Genomic DNA, 18,677 nt, shown 5'->3' with positions numbered 1-18,677 from the left:
AATTTAAGACCCAGGCCACCAACTCTGAGCAATTGAAACAGCAATTGGAAGAGCAGATAAATAATGTCCAGACACAGCTCCAAACAATTGTCAAAAGCATAAAATCACAAGAAGATTTTGATCTAGTGATTTCCACTCTAAAGGAACAGATTCAATCACTCCAGATACCTAATCTGGACCCCTTGAACAATGCCATAGCCGAGGTTAAAGAAAAAATTGAGACACTTGAAAATTTTATGAACAACTTGCCATCTTCTGATGCTTTGAGTGCAATAACTCGGAGTGTTGCCAACATGAAGCTGCAACTTGAAACATATGAAGATTTTGGAAAAATTCAAAGTACCATAACCCATCTTGAGGGTACAATAGCAGCAGTGCAAAGTGATTTGACAAATGTACAAGAATCCCGCCTGCCTGGTATTGTAGACACACTTGTCAGTGTCCAGCAACAGATCACAAAGCTTGAAAACCTCAACACTGTGTCACGGTATCTAGTGACATGTGAAACGCAGTTCGATATAAATTATTTTTTGTTTATTGATTCATTTTATGCACAAACATGAAAGTGCGAGGTTTGATTTTATTTTGTGAATAAACTTGTATCCGAGCCAGACGTCGGAAGCTGGGGACGGGTTTTTCTTGAGTGACAGCCGCCGCTTAGAACAGGACATATTTGCACCAACGCGAAGATAAGGAAAGATTATTTTCGTCGCTACCAGGCCTGAGTCGCAGCAGGCGTTCTAACCCATGTTCACGGATGACCAGAGAGACCAGCTGGAGCTCAAGCCTGCAAGGATCCAGGACGCGTCGCCGACCGCGCCTTTCAAGACAATGGACAGAGGTCATTTCCATCCCCTGAGAAAGCGAAGCGAAGCCACCTTAGCGTGGGTTTCAACGGACGAATTTGAATCTCTTATATATAGGCAGTACTATGATTCCAGACACAGTTTTTACCCGGATTTCACAGAGAGAGCATCTCCGCGCTACACTCTCACGTGATCATTGTTTTGTGTCCGTGGACTTTGTTTCCTTACGCACCGTGAGCGAATCGCAGATAGAGGGTTACCAGTGTGCGCCTTATTTTGGTGAAGATTACGCGGTGATTTGTTTTTTGCCAAGCGTGGACTACATAAGGATGGAGGGCTAAAGAAGATAGAGAAGGGAGTCCGTCGACTCCCCTGACGCCTGCAACGACGCCGAAGCCAGTCAGACGACGCCGAAACCAAACACTGCCCAAAGCCCGAAGGACGCTGTCAGATCGACGTCCCAACCAAAGCCCGAAGGACGCGGTCAGATCGACGTCCCAACCAAAGCCCGAAGGACGTCTTCAGAGAGAGAGATTGAAGGACGACTCCAGAACGACGCCGATCGAAGCCAGAGGGAGAGATTGAAGGACGACTCCAGAACGACGCTTCCAGAACGACGCCGAATCGAAGCCAGTCACCAGAGAGATTCCGAACCGACGCGTGACCACGTACACCCGACGCTAGTGACAAGAGGAACGCCCGAAGTTCTGAGGAGGTGCAAGTACACCATATCGTCGCAATTATTCTTCGTCGCGATCGACCTCGGAGGACAATTTCGCCACAAAGGAACCGTGTGCAAGTCCCGCGTCCAGGAGAGATGAATGACCACGCCATGTAGCAGAGTCTGGTACAGTATACTTCAGAGGGTCTCATGTACATGTGAACGTGCGTCGTTAGTATCAACACCGTACAGTTAACGCCGAAGTCTCACTTATTCGCAAAGTTACTCAGGAAACCCCAAACCTAACTTCCGCGTCTAAAAATTGTTTTGGTATTGTTGTAAGAAAGGGTAATTTCATGTTCAGATGTTCTAATTTAATTGTCTGCATTCAGGGTTAGAAGCTCCATTTCATTTCTTTAATATTTAGTATAAATTGTCAAAGTGTGCTCCATTTCTTGTGTAACCGACCGCCCCGTCGCGCCATTTAATTTGTCAATAGTTGACTGATGAGTCCTTTTAATTGTGGAAAGCGTAGTTGTTTTTATTGCAAGGTTGTGTGCGTGAAATAGTATTATTTGTTGCATAGTGGTTTTTAAGGTAATTTTTGCTCGCGCCGACGATTGATTTGTGTATTCCGGCAGCTGGAGCCAATTAAGTTTTTGCATCACTATGTAATTGTGTAGTTGTTCTCATTGGACGAGAGAGGCTTATGTGTAAAACCCCCGTCCGAGAAACTTGTATAATGTCGTGCTTACGATTCGATGCATACGTTCATTGGAACGAAAGGTTTAACCACGCCGACCCAATTGTCTTAGTTAACCGCTTTCCGAGGGCTGGCACTTAAGTTAATTTAAAAGAGCACAGGAGCTGGCAGACAAATGCCCTAAATTCACATAAAGGTTTAAAAATTAAAAGGAATGATATGTTAATGAGATCCATGATTTGTATCCATACTTCACATGTAAAAATACCTCATGTGTGTGAAAGAGAGATAGAATGAATGAGAGAGCGTTTGAGGAGGCTTTGTAAACAGTTGTTGAGTGCAATAATTTTTTGTTGTTACAATATATATTCACCTTTTTTACCGTTCGTCAGTGTTGTTATTTGACGTTTTTTCAGGTACCAGATATTATGCTATTAGTGTTTTATGATTGTTCGAATCTACATATCAAAGGTAAACAAAACAGTGTAACTTTTCAAGGTATTAATCTCCGCCTCGCAATAGTATGACAATAAACGACCGTCTCAGTACCGAACTTGATAACTGGACCGTGAGTCACGACCGGTTTCCCGTACACATAACGACGTTTGACCCCGTGCCGGGGTATGATTGACACGTCATTTCGGGGACCGTGAGTGCACTCGTTACAACTGAATCTGAACTATCTCATTTTCATCACTTGATCGATGATATCCAAACAAAACTTGAAATTTTACAACAATCAACACCCACTCAGGCAGATATAGCCCTGCTCCAAAATGCTATGCAAAATGTGGCTGATGCTTCTGAATTAAATAATGTGAAATTGGCACTTGAATCTTTGCAAAATACTGTAACAAATCTGCCTACATCACAGGAACTTAAAAATATTAAGAGGGCAGTGAATCGCATATTGAAATCAGAAGATATCAAGAATATCCAGACAGAGATCAAACAACTTACTCAGACAGTGGCCACTCTACCAACTAATCAACATATTAATGAACTGCATGGCCTGTTTGAGGATATCAGAAGACAGGTCCATGATCTTACTGCTCAAAATTCAAAATTGGCAGTTCTTGAAAATTTGCAACAAATTGTAGCTAATATCAAGCAACAGCTAGGGACTATGGAATCCAATCAAGCAAATGCTCTGTCTGTTTTTGCCACCCAGCTTCAAGAGATTGTGCAACAATACAAGAAACTTGTTGTGGACATAAAAATCAAGCCAGGCCATGATGATGTTGTTAGGACTATTAATGAGCACCTTGAATCTGTAACAAGGAGATTGCTTACAGCAGAAAAAGAAATAACAGGCATAATCGAGAATCCTAAACATACAATTATTCTTGAATTGTACAGCATCCCCAACAAAGAATATGATTCACCATTTACACCAGGTGGCAAAATATATATGCTGTCCCCTGCACAATTTTATTACCAGTTTTTTGTTGGGGGCACACTGAGACCAATCAAGATCAAATATTGGCTTCAACCACAGGCACACCACTAACCCACCTTATCAATAACAAATGCTGACAACAAACCAAAAATCACCAGTGTAGAGTTAGAGGATTTTACAGATCCCAATACATTAGAAACATCTTTTGCTGAAGATGATGGCTCTCTGGAATTTCATATACAAATAGGAGACAAATTATATTTAGAAAATCCTGTAGTATCAGCTGCTGAACACCCCATAGTTGCAATATTCTTGTTTTCATATTATGTCTAGACAAATTATTGTTGATGAATTACACAGACAAGCCAGACATAATTATAAGAGACTGCCAGTAGTTACAAAAGGCATAGATGATTTATGGCAGAGCGACTTGATTGAGATGGCAAGTGGACAGCTGAAAAACTTAGACAAAATCAACAAGGGCTACAAGTATCTACTCACTGTAATAGACACATTTTCAAAATTTGCCTGGGCTGTTCCACTCAAATCCAAGACTGGAAAATGTGTTACAGAAGCCTTCAGGACAATCATCAATCAGAGTGGAAGATCACCGCGCAATTTGCAAACAGATAATGGCAAAGAATTTTATAATTCTGTGTTCCAACAATTTATTAAAAGCCAGTCAATAAAACATTACTCGAGTTACAGTGATCTCAAAGCCTCAATTGTAGAGAGATTCAACAAAACCCTAAAAAATCTTATGTATAAACAATTTACACTTCAATGTAATTATAAATGGCTTAATATTCTTCCAGAACTTCTACATAAATATAACAACTCGGTCCATTCCACAATCAACATGAAACCCTCTGAAGTAACTTCATCTGATGAGCAAAAATTGATCAGGACTGTTTATTATCCTAGATACCAGCCAACAACAAGAAAGGCCAAATACAAGGTGGGTGATCAAGTAAGAATCAGCAAATATAAGCACTTATTCAAAAGAGGCTTTACAAGAAACTGGAGTACTGAATTATTTACAGTGCTTCAAGTTAAACCTGGGACCCTTAACACATATATAATAAAAGATCACCGAGGAGAAACTCTCAAAGGCAGATTCTATGAAGAAGAACTCAGCAAAACTAAACAGCCTGACACATATCTCATAGAAAAAATCATACGCAGAAAAGGCAACAAGTTATTTGTCAAATGGCTAGGACTTCCAGAACACAGCTGGATCGATGCAGACAAAGTGATAATATGAGCACCTGGGATGTTATAAAAAGGGTGCCAGAACCTGAACAGCAGATTAAGAGAAATGGCAAGTTGCTGCCTGATAATATTAGATGTCTTATTGTTGGGCCATCGGCTTGTGGTAAAACTACACTAATGATTGATAATTTTTTATTGGCACCCAACTGGTTAGACTGAAAAAACAGGCACTTGTATGTCTTCTCTAAGAGCTTGGAACAATTAAAATATCAGCAGCTGATGAAGCTATATGATGGATTGGATATAGCCACTTTTGAACCAGATGTTTAGCCACTCCATGAATGTCTCGATAATTCTGTTGTTGTGTTTGATGACATTATACTGGATAATCAAAACAAGGTTAGAAATTTCTTTACACATGGCCGACACAAAAACATTGATTGTTTCTACCTGGCACAGACTTTTTCTAAAATTCCGAAGCAGCTGATCCGAGACAACAGCAATTTTATATGTGTGTTTCATCAAGATCATACCAACCTCAAACACATACATGATGAATATGTAGGTGGTGACTTGAGCTACAATGATTTTTCCAAGTTTTGCAGTAGGTGCTGGAACCAGGACAGTTATGGGTTTGTCACAATTGATATGACAAGAAAACCCAATAGTGGCAAATACAGAAATAAAATTAGCAATTTTCTAGACATTGAAACATATATAAATAACCATGAAAAGGCCAATCATTGATGATCTTAAATTAAGAGATTATCTTGTAAAAAGATTTAAGGGATGGAAATCAGAGAACCGAGGAATTTATGAACAACACAAACAAACAGAACAGCCTATTATTGATGCTATTAGTGAATTAGGTAAAAATATCAAAACTATTACAGAGCAAAATCAAAATTTGATCACAGAGCTTGTACCTGTAGCTGCAAGGAACATATAAGATTATCCAATCACCCCACTTTCCAGTATTCATACACCTAGTCCTGTTGCTCCTCGAAGAATTGTAGCTACTCTGGATCCTATTGAATTGGGTCTTCTTGCTCAAAAATATTTAAGCACACCTAAAGACAACAAAGATGAGGTCTTTGCCTTATATGCTGACACAGAGCGTGATGGTAGCAACATACATAGAATTGGCAATTTCAGAGTAACATTTATGGGAGATGATCTAATTGTATATTCAGAATCTCATCTTGGAGAAAAAGGTGGTTTTGTTAAATATCCCGGCACACCTGGGTTGTGGGAACTGATGACTAGGAAAAGGCCTTGCAACTATACAGATCAAGATTATGAGCACTACAAAGAAATATTAATAAAATCAGATGCTCTATACCAGAACAATGATCCCACACAAAAAAGAGTCAAGTCTAGCAGTGGGGCAAAATATAACAACTTAATCAAGCCCATATGGTCACAGATCAAGACTGGCAGTGGAATCAAACAATACAACACCCTGCCTAAAGAATTTGTCTGGGTTGATGATGTCAGGAAACTTGTAGATAGGTTGCTGGTGATAGCTGGGGAGGAAAATGCTGGCAACCACAATTTTTACAATGAAAGAGTTGGAATTATGGACATGATAAGCACAAAATTGTCTAATTTTATAGTGAATGACACTAAGGGGATTGGATATCTTATAAAAATTATTAATACTCTACCACCTAAATTTTGGAATATTTCTGAGGGTCGGGGGTTGGTTAATGACATTATAAACAAGCTGCCATTTGAACTACATATTCCAGGCTATCAGTATTGTGGTCCCGGTACAAAATTGGACCATAGATTAAACAGAGGTGATCCTGGTGTTAATCCCCTAGATGCTGCTTGTAGATACCATGACATAGCATACAACACACATTCTGATCTTGACAAGAGACATGTTGCAGACAAGAAATTAGAAGAGGCTGCATTTGGTAGATTTGTAAGCAAAGATGCTTCTTTGAGTGAGAGAATAGCAGCATTGGGGACCACCATAGCTATGAACACCAAACAAAAACTGGGGTGGGGGCTGTGAATATGTATATAATAAACCTACAATGAAGGCCAAGGGTGTTATGTATCAAATACCTTATGCAGGTCTTAAATCTCTTAAAACTATTGATAGCCTTTTAACCAAAAAGCAGCGCAAGAAAAAAAGCTCTTGTATTGCCAAGGGCCATGGTATGAAATTGTTGCTTTGTACCCCCCAATTAAAAAAATTACAACAATCTAGAAAAAAATCACATGTGGGGGTTTTATATTTACTATCCCGGCCATCTTAGCAGCACTTGGGGCTGTTGGGAGCTTGTCTGGGGGATCAGCTGCCATAGCAAAAACAGTAATAGATGCCAAGAAGAATAGGGCAGAATTAGATGAATTGAAGCGCCATAACCTGGCCATGGAGAAACAAGGCAAAGGTGTTAAGAGAGCCATGAATAAGTTTAAAAAAAACAAGAGCCGCTTACAAACCAAGATATTGAAGCTTTAATCAAGCCACTGGGCATCAAAAATTTTAGAGGTGTGTACATGTCTGATTCTTTACCAGAACAACCACTCAACAAAGAGTGTGGCATTGTTAATTTGGATAAGTACAAAATTCAGGGCACTCACTGGATTTGTTATCTTAAATATTTAAAAGATGAGGCATTTGTGTTTGATTCATTTGGAGGTGTTCCACCTGAAAATTTAATAAAATATCTAAAATCAGCTAATCTTTATTACAATAATGCCCGTGTTCAAAACTTCAAAGATGTTAATTGTGGACATTTGTGTTTATCTGTTCTCAAATATCTGTCTCAAATAAATAAACCATCAATTGAAAATTTTCAAAAAGCCTTGTGGTATTTAAAACATCATGGGGGTATTCCATCTCACCAGCCAAAATTCAATATTGAAACTCAAATTACATGATGATATAGTGTATCCCAAAACAATAGCTCTCAGAGCATTTTATGGCATGTACTTGATCCCTAATATTACACACCACAACAACAAAATTGCAGTAGGGGATCAAAAAATTGTCATCACTCCAGGGCAATATAATCTGTCCACTCTAAATGCTCAATTACCCAGAGGTATAGTATTAACTCAAAATTCTGTCACTCACAGAGTAGAGATTGTATCTGCTACAGAAACAGTGGATTTGGATACTATAGGAGAGCTGTTAGGCTTTGAGAACAACACAAAACTTGAACCGGCCATCAAACACACTGCTATTAATATACCTAAATTCTTAGCCATAGAGACTCTGAATATTCACTGTAATGTGGCTGAGGGTATGATCACCAAATCAAATGGCATAGGCACTCACAAACAAACTGGCATCATTGCAACATTCAAACCTAACTCTGAATTTATGGAGCCCATCATCTACACTCCATCCCCAACATTATATTTTCCTGTGTGCCATAATAGAATAGATAATATTGAATTGATGGTCACTAATGAAAAAGAAGAATTAGTTGATTTTGCTGGAGCCACAACAACTGCAATCATAGAGATTAATATTTAAATAAAAATACATACAAAAAAAATGGAAAATATTGAGAGTTATGAGCTACAATCATTCCCCCCAAACAGGAGGACATTTGCAAATTTAAATCAACCCAACACAGAGATTGAGGTTGATCTTGATGTTGGGGATGGCTTTATACACCCCCACAGAGCAGATCTATACATCAAATTTGATGTTGTAAAGCTAGATGGAACAGATTATCCGGCAAATTCAAATATAAGATTGGTAGACAATTTTGTGCCGCATCTGTTCTCTGAAATTGAGATCAGAAACATGGTGTTGTTATAAACAGAGTGGATTATCCCGGCATTACCTCCACAGCTTTGGCCACACTAAAATTATCCAAAACCGAGGCTTCTTACTACAAAATAGGTGGATTTGAGGCTGGTGATAAAATTATATCTAAGAGCCACACAGTGCTGTTTCCTATGCGCCTGTTGCCAGGATTCTTCTCAGATTACAAAGATATTATGTGGAAGGGTGGTTTAAGAATCACATTTAGAAGAGCTGCCAATGATAATAATGCTTTGATGAGGTACAGCACATTAAATTCTACAGGGGAAGCTCTGCCCAATACCCTACCTGATGAAGGCAAATGCATTATTCAGACTATGGAGCTAAGAATCCCGGTTGTTGAATATGAAGCCAGTTATGCTCTTAAATACAAAGCAGATATAATAAAAATCCACAGGTTCCTTTACAATTTTATACATATCAATGTGTACAGAAACCTGCCGCTGGTACTTATTATGAGTTTGATGCTACAAATTCATTCTCCAGTATACAATATGAGATGCCAGATTTTGTGGTGGTACTGTTTCAGACTGGAAGACACAATAATCAGGAAAAAAAATTCAAGTAGATTTGATAACTGCAACATCAAGAACATATATCTTAAAAATGGCAGAAATGAGGTATTCCCCAGAGAAAATTATAATTTAGACATGTCCAAGGATGATTTTCTTAAATTATATGAAGCATTTACAGCATACAAAAGGGTCACTACTGGCAATACTGACATGTATTACACACCAGATGAATTCAAAGCACAGAGACCCATGTTTGTCATCAACACTTCAAAAAGGAAACAAGTTGTGGTTAATGACAGGACAAACATTAAAATTATCTGTGAATTCCACGATACACTCCCTGATGACACTATATGTAGTGTTATTCTTATAGGGGAAAAATCATATGTTTATGATGTAAGAAATGAGAGAGTCACAGAGCAATTCTAGAAGAATTACATTATTTTAGTACTAGATATGCAAGTTGAGCCTGGTGCCCAATTGAACTTAAACCGGAAGTAAATATGTGTGTGTGGGTGTGTGTTTTATGAGGATTTTGGCTTAATTTCAAGTGTATCCAAAACAATATCAAGAAGGGGCATATTTTTAACAAGCTTATGGACAACAATCTGGCTGATGCAACTTTTGTAAGTATGGGCAAATCAATCTGAGGGGGCTCATCATTTGTACACTGTAGTTTCGGGAAATTCCCGAGGGCATTTTTACAAAAATCTTGGATTAGACAGGGTGCTACACTTGAGCAAAAAGCTCATATGCTCATCTTGAGCAAGGTTTAAGTGTAGCCAAATCTGCCTGAGGGGGGTTCATCATTTGTTGAGTTTATAGTATATACTTTTATACTAGTAGAGGAAAATGGAGAAAGGGATAGAGGAAAGGGAGAAAGAGTGAAAGAGATGAAGTAAAGGAGAATGAAAAGGAGAATGAAAAGGAGAATAAAAATTACAGAAAGAAATAAGAGGGATGGAGGGGACAGTAGAAGGAGGAGTGACAGAGATCCATCGAGAGTAAAAGAAAAAGAGGGAAAAATATGTAGTTAAAAGGGGGAAATAGAGTAGGAATTTTAAAGAGATTAAGAAGAGGGAAAATAAACTAAAACAAAAAGGAGAGATAAGAGCTATAGAGAGGAACATAAAAGGGGGATTTAGAGTAAAAGAGAGAGAGAGAGAAATATGTAGAGAGAAAGAGAAAATAAGAGTAAGAGAGAGAGAGAGAGAGAAGGGTAGAAAATAAATGAGAGAGGGAGAGATTGAGGGAGAATGAGAAAGTGAGAGAAAGGGACAGAGGAGAGGGAGAATGAAGAAAGAGTGAAATAGATGAAGTTAAAGAGACAAAAGGAGAGAGAAACGATGAAAATGAAAGAGACGCGCGCCGGCTAGAAAGGAAGAGTAACAGAGAGCGATTGATTGCACAGGAAAGATAAAGACATATGGAGAAAAAGAAGAACAAGTGTGAGAGAGAGACAAATCAAGAGAGAGAAAGAGGCGCAGAGAATGGGAAAAGAGAGAGAGAGAGAGAGAGAGAGAGAGATTCAGTGAACTATGTTTTTCTTGAGTTTCCAACGAACGCGAAGTTCCCAGAAGCCGCAAAGCAAAAGTTTTGGGGCAGAGTGTCATATACAAGCATACTCGCGTACAATCCAGACATAGCGGGATTAGTTTCAATGGCTGCGTTGCTTAGTTCTTGCTCGGAAGCCACAAGGAAGACAGGAATATGCCGCAAATACACGCACACATTCGCTCTTTGATATAAAGTTTAGGGTGCAAAGTGGGTTAGAAGTTCCTCTATGGCCGGTTGTTTGGATGCGTTGGTTACACTTGTATTTTCAACGCAACTAGCCAAGTTGAGTTTTACTACGGGATCATTGTATTCGAAGTCTTAAAGTGCCATAACAGGAAATAATGGCTCAGGAATAGGGGATGCAAGATTACAATGCACAAGCTTGGCAAAGTTTAAGTACACTTTATTCTCAGATAGACTAATTACAAGTGCAACATTTGGATCCGAACGTTTCACTTGTGCCTTTACAAGGTATCGAAACCAGAATCCTTTGATTAAAATGCGACAGTCTTAGTCACTATGCTAAGGGGTCGGTTACATTGTGCGACCAATAATTATATCAGGGGGTATGTATCGAATTGAACTCCCTATTCTCCCCTCAATTTATTCAGTAATCTCATTGAGTTCATTTTTGTACAGTCACAAGCACTTCTGAGTTGTTACAATCCCATTGACCTTCTATGCGTTAATTACAATTCAAATGTGTCCTTAACTGTACACAGTCGCTTCTAACTAATAATTCAAATCGATAGCAAGGAATTATGATTCCTGAGAGATATGGTAAACTAAACATACAATAGAACGTATGAACCATGTTACACGTCATTTTAGCTATCATTACCTCAGATTTGTATACTTTAACATGGCGGGGTAGTTAGCACAGCGCGCTACGACGCCAGGAGCCCGGGTTTGAATCCCAGCCTGGACACGGGTTTTCCTTGTGGTGCGAATTTACCAATTTTATCATATCATCACTCATCCTCACATTCGCCATTAGTCAAAAATGGCAGAAAAGTTGAGTAAAATCAAATCAATCAATCAAGCATAATACAAACCAAAAGTGTCGATGACTGTACAATATTGGCATCATTTTCGAGTCATCGTTGTTTAATTAATATTTAAGAATAATATTTATTACGTAAAGGATGATGACTGCACAAGGGAAACTAAATAATTACACCAGAGTAATTGTAAAATGTTTTCAATCATCCACGGTGTAATGGCTCGAATGGTTTAATGTAATCTTAGAAATAGATCAAATATTCAAATTTAAGATTCATAATAGGGATAGTCGGAAGAAAGTTTCCCTAGTCTGCCATCTGCAGAGAGTTTTATTATGGAGAAGGAACATGACATGAGCAGAAAGAGGCATCATTACACTATCCTTTCCATGTAGTCCCCGGCGACATTCAGGCACTTGTACAGCTTCATAAGTTTCAAGAAACCCTCTTCGTAAAACTGCGTGTCCTGTTTACGGATGTTGTTGCGTACAGCAGCTTCCATTTCTGCTGTAGTTGTAAAACGCCTTATTCAGAGCAGGGAAAAAGTGGAAAGTCACTGGGCGCAAGGCCAGGACTGTAGGGCGGGTGATTCAGACGCTCCCAACAGATTCTGGCAAGAAGGTTGACCGTTGCTGTCGCCGTGTAGGGTGTCGCGTTGTTGTCCAAGAGGAGGGCGTCTGATGTAGGTAGGTTATGAACGTAACTCCAGTGGCACCTGACAGTATAATGGGCTTTATAACACATTTATAGGCTCTAAGATTAATTTAGGTTCTGGCTCTTTTTAATTATTCCCTAGTTAAAAGAAACACACTATAGACAAACTCCTAATACTTATAAAACGGCTTGAACCAAAATACTATTATAACCCCAACTAAACACCAAGAAGAAAAGAAAAGTTACGGGAATGAAACCGTTGAGCGAATAGAATTGAGAGTAGTTCGTCGGTGCGCCTGTACTCAGTAACGGACAGAAGAAAAGGAAAGGGGGGGGTCCATTGGAGCGCCCATTGCTGGGAACGGGAAGATCTTGCTGGGGAAAGTTTATCCAGGTTTAAAACCCGGGAACCAGACCTTGAGGGGGGACTCATCCATTTCAGGGGCCTGGTTGGGGAGTTTCACCTGGGGCTTGCACCCCAGGAACCAGGTCCTTGGCAGTTGGCATCCCGGAGTCAACCGAGCTCTGCTACCTCTGCTACCTACTTATATAAAGGTGGCGCTCTAATCAAGTGGCCGAAATCAGAACTATAGGGCACGCGTAGCTAACCCCAAATATTTACACGTTTCCAACCAAAGCTATTTAAATTACCCTTTTTACCTCCTAAAATAACCATATTGAAAAACGAAAAGCATTTGCTACATTATAAAACAAACAACAATGGGAATAAAAGACAGATAAGATAAGCCAGAGAGCTGTTCATCAACAATTAACCGAGGCAATCTGTTAAAATTTTAGCCTGACCAACTCAAGTAATACCAACAGCGCTTTTGCTTCAGAATGCAAGAACCGCGGGTTCGTTGCACGGATGTGGTCGTTCCAACCTAGAACTGTCCGTGACTGTATAAGGCGCACGATTCCAGCACCGTCGTTTGCATACTTTCAGTGTCAGCACCACGACTATCGTCAATGCCTCGTTTTCTCCCGTTGCTCACAGAGCATGTTTCTCCGCAGTTGCTACGAACAGCATTTCCCTGACCTTTCAAGTTAATAAACGCGAAATTGGAAGTAGACGGGAACTCCCCGATGAAAATTGGAAGTTTCCAAAGTGCGTAATTGGATAACAAGGAAACAATTTCCGTCTTTAACTCGCTTGATTGGCCTGACGATCGCACGAAGTCGACGGAAGGAGAAACAGAACCAGGTTTCTTCAACTCAACAGGCGAAGACTATTGAATTTACCTTAAATTACGTTTCCTGTGTATAATGTTTTCGTTTAAGAGGAGTAGTGAACGTTTCTCAGTCTTTACAGGTACGGTTACTGTAACGGAATTTACAGTTACATATTTCAACACCTAAATGTTACCTGTACGAAGAATGGGAAGTACAGGAACAACTGAATTTGATATAGCGTTATTTGCTTGCAAATATATACAAATGTGTATGCGTGTGGGTGTTCTATGAACTCGGCTGACGGAATGTCCTGTACTTTCTGTAGTGTCTATTTGCAAAGAGGTAACGACTTTGAGTATCTATAAACAGTTAATCAATATTGGATTAATTGACTTGGTTTATTTTACTCCGCTTTTCTACTACTTTGGTTCATCGCGAAGATGAAGATGAGTGATGATTTGATGAAATTGATGAAGGGACACTCACAGAGAACACCAGGCCTGAATTCGAAACCGGGTTCGCTGGCATCATAGCCCGCTGTGCTAATCACCCCATCCCTGATATGATATACTATTGCCTATAATATAATTATATTAGTAATATGCTACTAATGCATATTCTGAGCGACTGCAATTATATACAGGATGTTGTCGTACAATACTGCCAACTGTCACATCGCGTAGAGGACGTTTAAAGGAACAAACTTTCTTCATAATGTTTTGCCATCGGGGAGGCCAAATTGTGATGGAAGACACTTTACTGATCCACGCCACTAGAGATGTAAAACGCTGCGCCAACGCGTCTGACTACCATGCTCAAGGTCCCGGGTTCGATCCCCGGCCGGTTCAAATCCGGGAACTTTTCTAACGGTGAAAGCGGCCCCGGCGCCCACCCAGCGTCGAATAACATGGGTACCTGGGGGAAACCCTGGGGGGTAAAGGCGGTCAGGGGCGTGATGCTGATCACATCACCCCCACTCACGACCGGATCAAGAAAGTGTGGGGCGTTACCCCCACACCCCCTATACGCCTTCATGGCGTGGTGATATGCACAGGGGAGCACTTTACTTTCTTTACTGTCACCAGCACTGGTACCGTTAACGATGAAGGCGATGGGAATATAAGCAATACAACCATATGAGTGAAAAACATCATACTTCTTTCTTTCCGTTTCGATACTCTTCTTATTCAACCTTCTTTCTTACATGTCACATCCTTTTTCGGTGATAGAAACATTTTGTCCCAACTCACGGATACACATTTTTCTCTCTCTTTCCTTAATTCTGAAAACGAAAGGATGAAAAATCAGTTTGGAAAGGAAACGTTGATAGGTGCTACCGCCATTTTAGCGGTACTCCGCAATCATTCATGGGCTACACAAGAACAGTCGAGGAATATTAATTTTGGAAGAAGATGAAAAGGAGGGGGGGGGGGAGAGAAAAGAAGGACTGAAAAATTCAACGTAATTGCTTCGAAGATCATTAATAACGCCTCTCTTCCTTTGAAGGAGAGGAGAGAAGGTGCAATGGGACGTCTGTGACCTTCAAACGGTGACAGAAGACACAGGGGAAGAAAAAAAATGTGAGGAATGAAACGGAGAACTGACTACGTGTTGCCAGCAACTGGATTTCTAGAAAAGCTGCAGCCATTTTCGTAAACTGCGTTCCCTGCCCAACCACGATATACTCCTGAGTGCTAATCGCAATCTTATGTCCATGCCTGAACGAGCTGACCAATTTGGCAAACATATATAGAAATTAATTAGTACATGATTATAAATCGTCACACTTGTAATCAAGGGGTACAGAGTTTGATACCGGGTGGAAGCAGTTGATCGGATCCTACTTTAAACTGTAGGTCCAGTTCCGATTAGCCTCTCTGTGCATAAAGTGGATTTAAAACAAAAAACTCAAAATTAAAACAACAATTCGATCAATAAATCTTCACATCAAATCCTCGCAGTTTCTCGTGTGGCAGTCGAGGCAACCAAAGTTCCATCAAATAGACATCATATTGATATTTTTATATGCGAATTATTGGCTGTGTGCTCATTGTAGTTCCTCAGTAATTAATAGTTATCAATTCTTTCGATTCTTGGCATGAACGGACCAATCAGCTTAAAACACAGACATTGAATAACCTCGATAATTTGTAAGCCTTTATGTTCGGCAAATATGTATTCATAGCTTGAATAATTTCTTAATGTGACTTGCTATTTTTTTTTCATAGACAGTTAGATTATCAACTTCATTCATTTGTCAAGTTTGTTGTCAACAGAGGTATTCGAGATGAGATAAGAAATAAATAGGATTTTTTCATACTTTCACTAGTGATCAATTATTATTTTTTAGTTGCTAGTTATTTTAGAATATATTTTCAGAATTATAATTAGTATGTATCAAATAATGGAGGAGCGTGAAAATTGGTAACGTTATTTTAAAATGCAAAGAAAATCTTTCATAAATTACACTGAGAAATAAAAATCTTTAAATGGTGTTAATAATTTAATATCAAATTGCAACATCTCTTGTAATTTTGGTTCTATATGTACACATTTCAAAAATATTTCTTCACCATGATTTACTTAATTCTTACTCATGTCACTTAAAATTGCGTTTAGTTTACACAGAATGCATTGGAAGATACTTCAAATACTAATTATTGTTTTGAAGTGCAACTAAGGCTTGCATGTTCAAAAACTTAACCAATGAAAATACAACAGTCCTAACAAAATATGTTATGCAGAAGCAGTAAAAGAAAGAATACCGGTATTGTACTAAGTGGTAGAGAAGAATTTGCAACCACAAAGATTTTAATCGAAGGCCAGTAACGACAGCGGAATCTTCTATGATAATTTTCTGTATATTATACAATCCATTCTCAGTTGTACATAGTGGAATAGTAACGTGTTGCGAAAACATGACTTTGATAGGACATCCAGTTAAGGCATGGATATTTCTTTATGCTAATTCAACAACTTTTACGTTTGTTTCAACTTACATCACCACCGTTACGATTAATCTAATTTTGTAGAAAAGCGATTCGAAATAGCCATACGTGATAGTTATTTCGTATTTAGTAATTACATACAACAATAACTGCTTTCCTACAACTACTTTTAGAGAACATCATAAAAAATCGAATGCTCGTCGAGCCACTCGCTCTCATGGCGCGAAATTATTTAAAAATTTCCCCGACACAAATGGCCGTCCACAGGAAGAATTAATTTGTCTTATATTCTTTGTTCATTTTCATTCTCTTATTTGTATATCTCTAAACATTCCTTCCTTTCCTTCTTCTTGCTTTCTCTCTCTCTCTCTTTCTCTCGCGTTGAATATTTCTCTCTACTTTTCGCCTTTATTCTTTTATCTCTTCCTCTTCCTACTTCTTATTCATTTTCTTTATTTTTCACTCTCCCTTGTATTATTTACTCTCTGAGCCGTTTCCACTTCTCTCTCTACTTTACCTCTTTCCAGAGTTTTTTCTCTCTCTCTCGATCCTATTATCTCATTTCTTCCTCTTGAATATTTTTTTTCATTATCATTTCATTCACTCGTTTATCTCGGTTTTTTCCTCACTCTCTCCTCTCGTCTAGTTTTTCTTTCTTTTTATTTTGTCTATATCTGTCTCCCATATTTCTCTCCCTCTCTTAGCTTTTTCGTTTCTATTCTTCCTTGTCTCTCTCTCCCATCCATCTCTCTCTCTGTATGTGTGACCTCCGTTCTTCTCTACTTCTCTTTTTTCTCTCCGACCACTGTCCCTCTTATTCTCAGAACGATGTACACATTGATATAAGCAACAAAATCTGGACTACTGTTCCTCATTTTCAAGAAATTCTTTGGCAATAAGTGTTTGGGGGTATCTGAATTTCAGAATTGTCTTAAGCTAACATACACGAACACAGCTGTCCTCGAAAAGAACAAAATATCATTCGACCACCTGGCAACCATGAGAAATCTTTGCATCCAGGGCGAGTAATTAATATGAATACTGTTTCCGGAAAGAATCCGTCTTTTGAATCCAGGTTCCTAGCCTGAAAATTGGAAATGGAAGTTGGACGGATCAAATGCATCTTTCTGTCGCGGCCTATTGAGAATAACACGAGCTGTGACGGGTGCGGGTGGGGATAATGCGAGGCCCCGCTGGGAAGTAACAGTCCCAATATTTCACACCTTTTATTTCGGTCTCCAGTCCAGAGACAAGGATAGAAGACGGCGAGATTGGTGAACTGATGCGGAGAAGAGAGGGCGCTGGTATTATTTTCGTATAGGCTGCTTTGGGGGCGTGTAGTGTGGACATCGCATCTCTGCACAACAGGAACTTCTCTTCAGTTTGTTTCTATGGTACGTTACTATATCATTTCTGGTTAAGAAAACTATATTGTTTTTTGTTCAAACGGTACAGTCACCGGCAATAAAGATGGGACACCTAGATCCTGAAATACACGCTTCCGTACCTGGCGTTATGTGTGTTGTCAAACTCTACGGCGGTGGCAGAAGTCCCCATTCAAAATTTCCTATTCAAATTCACTCATCGCCGGAGAATTAGGCAACACACATAACGCCTTGCAGGGAAGCGAGTATTTCAGAATCTAGGTGTCCCATCTTTATTGCCGGTGACTGTACACTGCACAGTCGTTCGGATCAAACTAAAAACTGCAGAGGGGTCTCTCCCCGATGGCGTAGTGGTAGGTTCGTCGCCTTGTGATCAAGGGGTCTCGGGTTCGATATCCTGTGGAGTGGTTCGGATTCCACTTTAAACTCGTCGTCGCCTTGTAATCAAGGGTTCCGGGGTTCGATACCCGGTGGAGGCACATAGTGGTTCGGATCCTACTATAAACTGTAGGTCCAGTCCCGATTAGCCTTTCTGTGCATAAAGTGGACTTAAAACAACAATTCAATCAAACAACAATCAAACCCACTTTAAACTGTAGGTCCAGTCCCGATTAGCCTTACTGTGCATAAAGTAGACTTGAAACACCAACTCTAAACTGCAGATTCCGTCTCAATTTATCAATCTGGGCTTAAAACAAGCTTCAACCACTGTGTCACACAAAAATGTGTCACCTAAGACAGGACAATGTGATAATATGGAATATGGAGAGAGAGAGGGGGGAGGTGGAGATGATACAATGAAGGGGAAATGGGGAGAGTAAAGAGACAGGCAAGGAGAACGTGACAGAAAGAGGAGACGAGAGAAAA

This window comes from Lepisma saccharinum, chromosome 6 (genome assembly GCF_977018435.1).
Source record: "Lepisma saccharinum chromosome 6, izLepSacc3.1, whole genome shotgun sequence".
Taxonomy (NCBI): Eukaryota; Metazoa; Arthropoda; class Insecta; order Zygentoma; family Lepismatidae; genus Lepisma; species Lepisma saccharinum.
The sequence above is the reverse complement of the archived record's forward strand: the minus strand, read 5'-3'. Positions refer to the sequence as shown.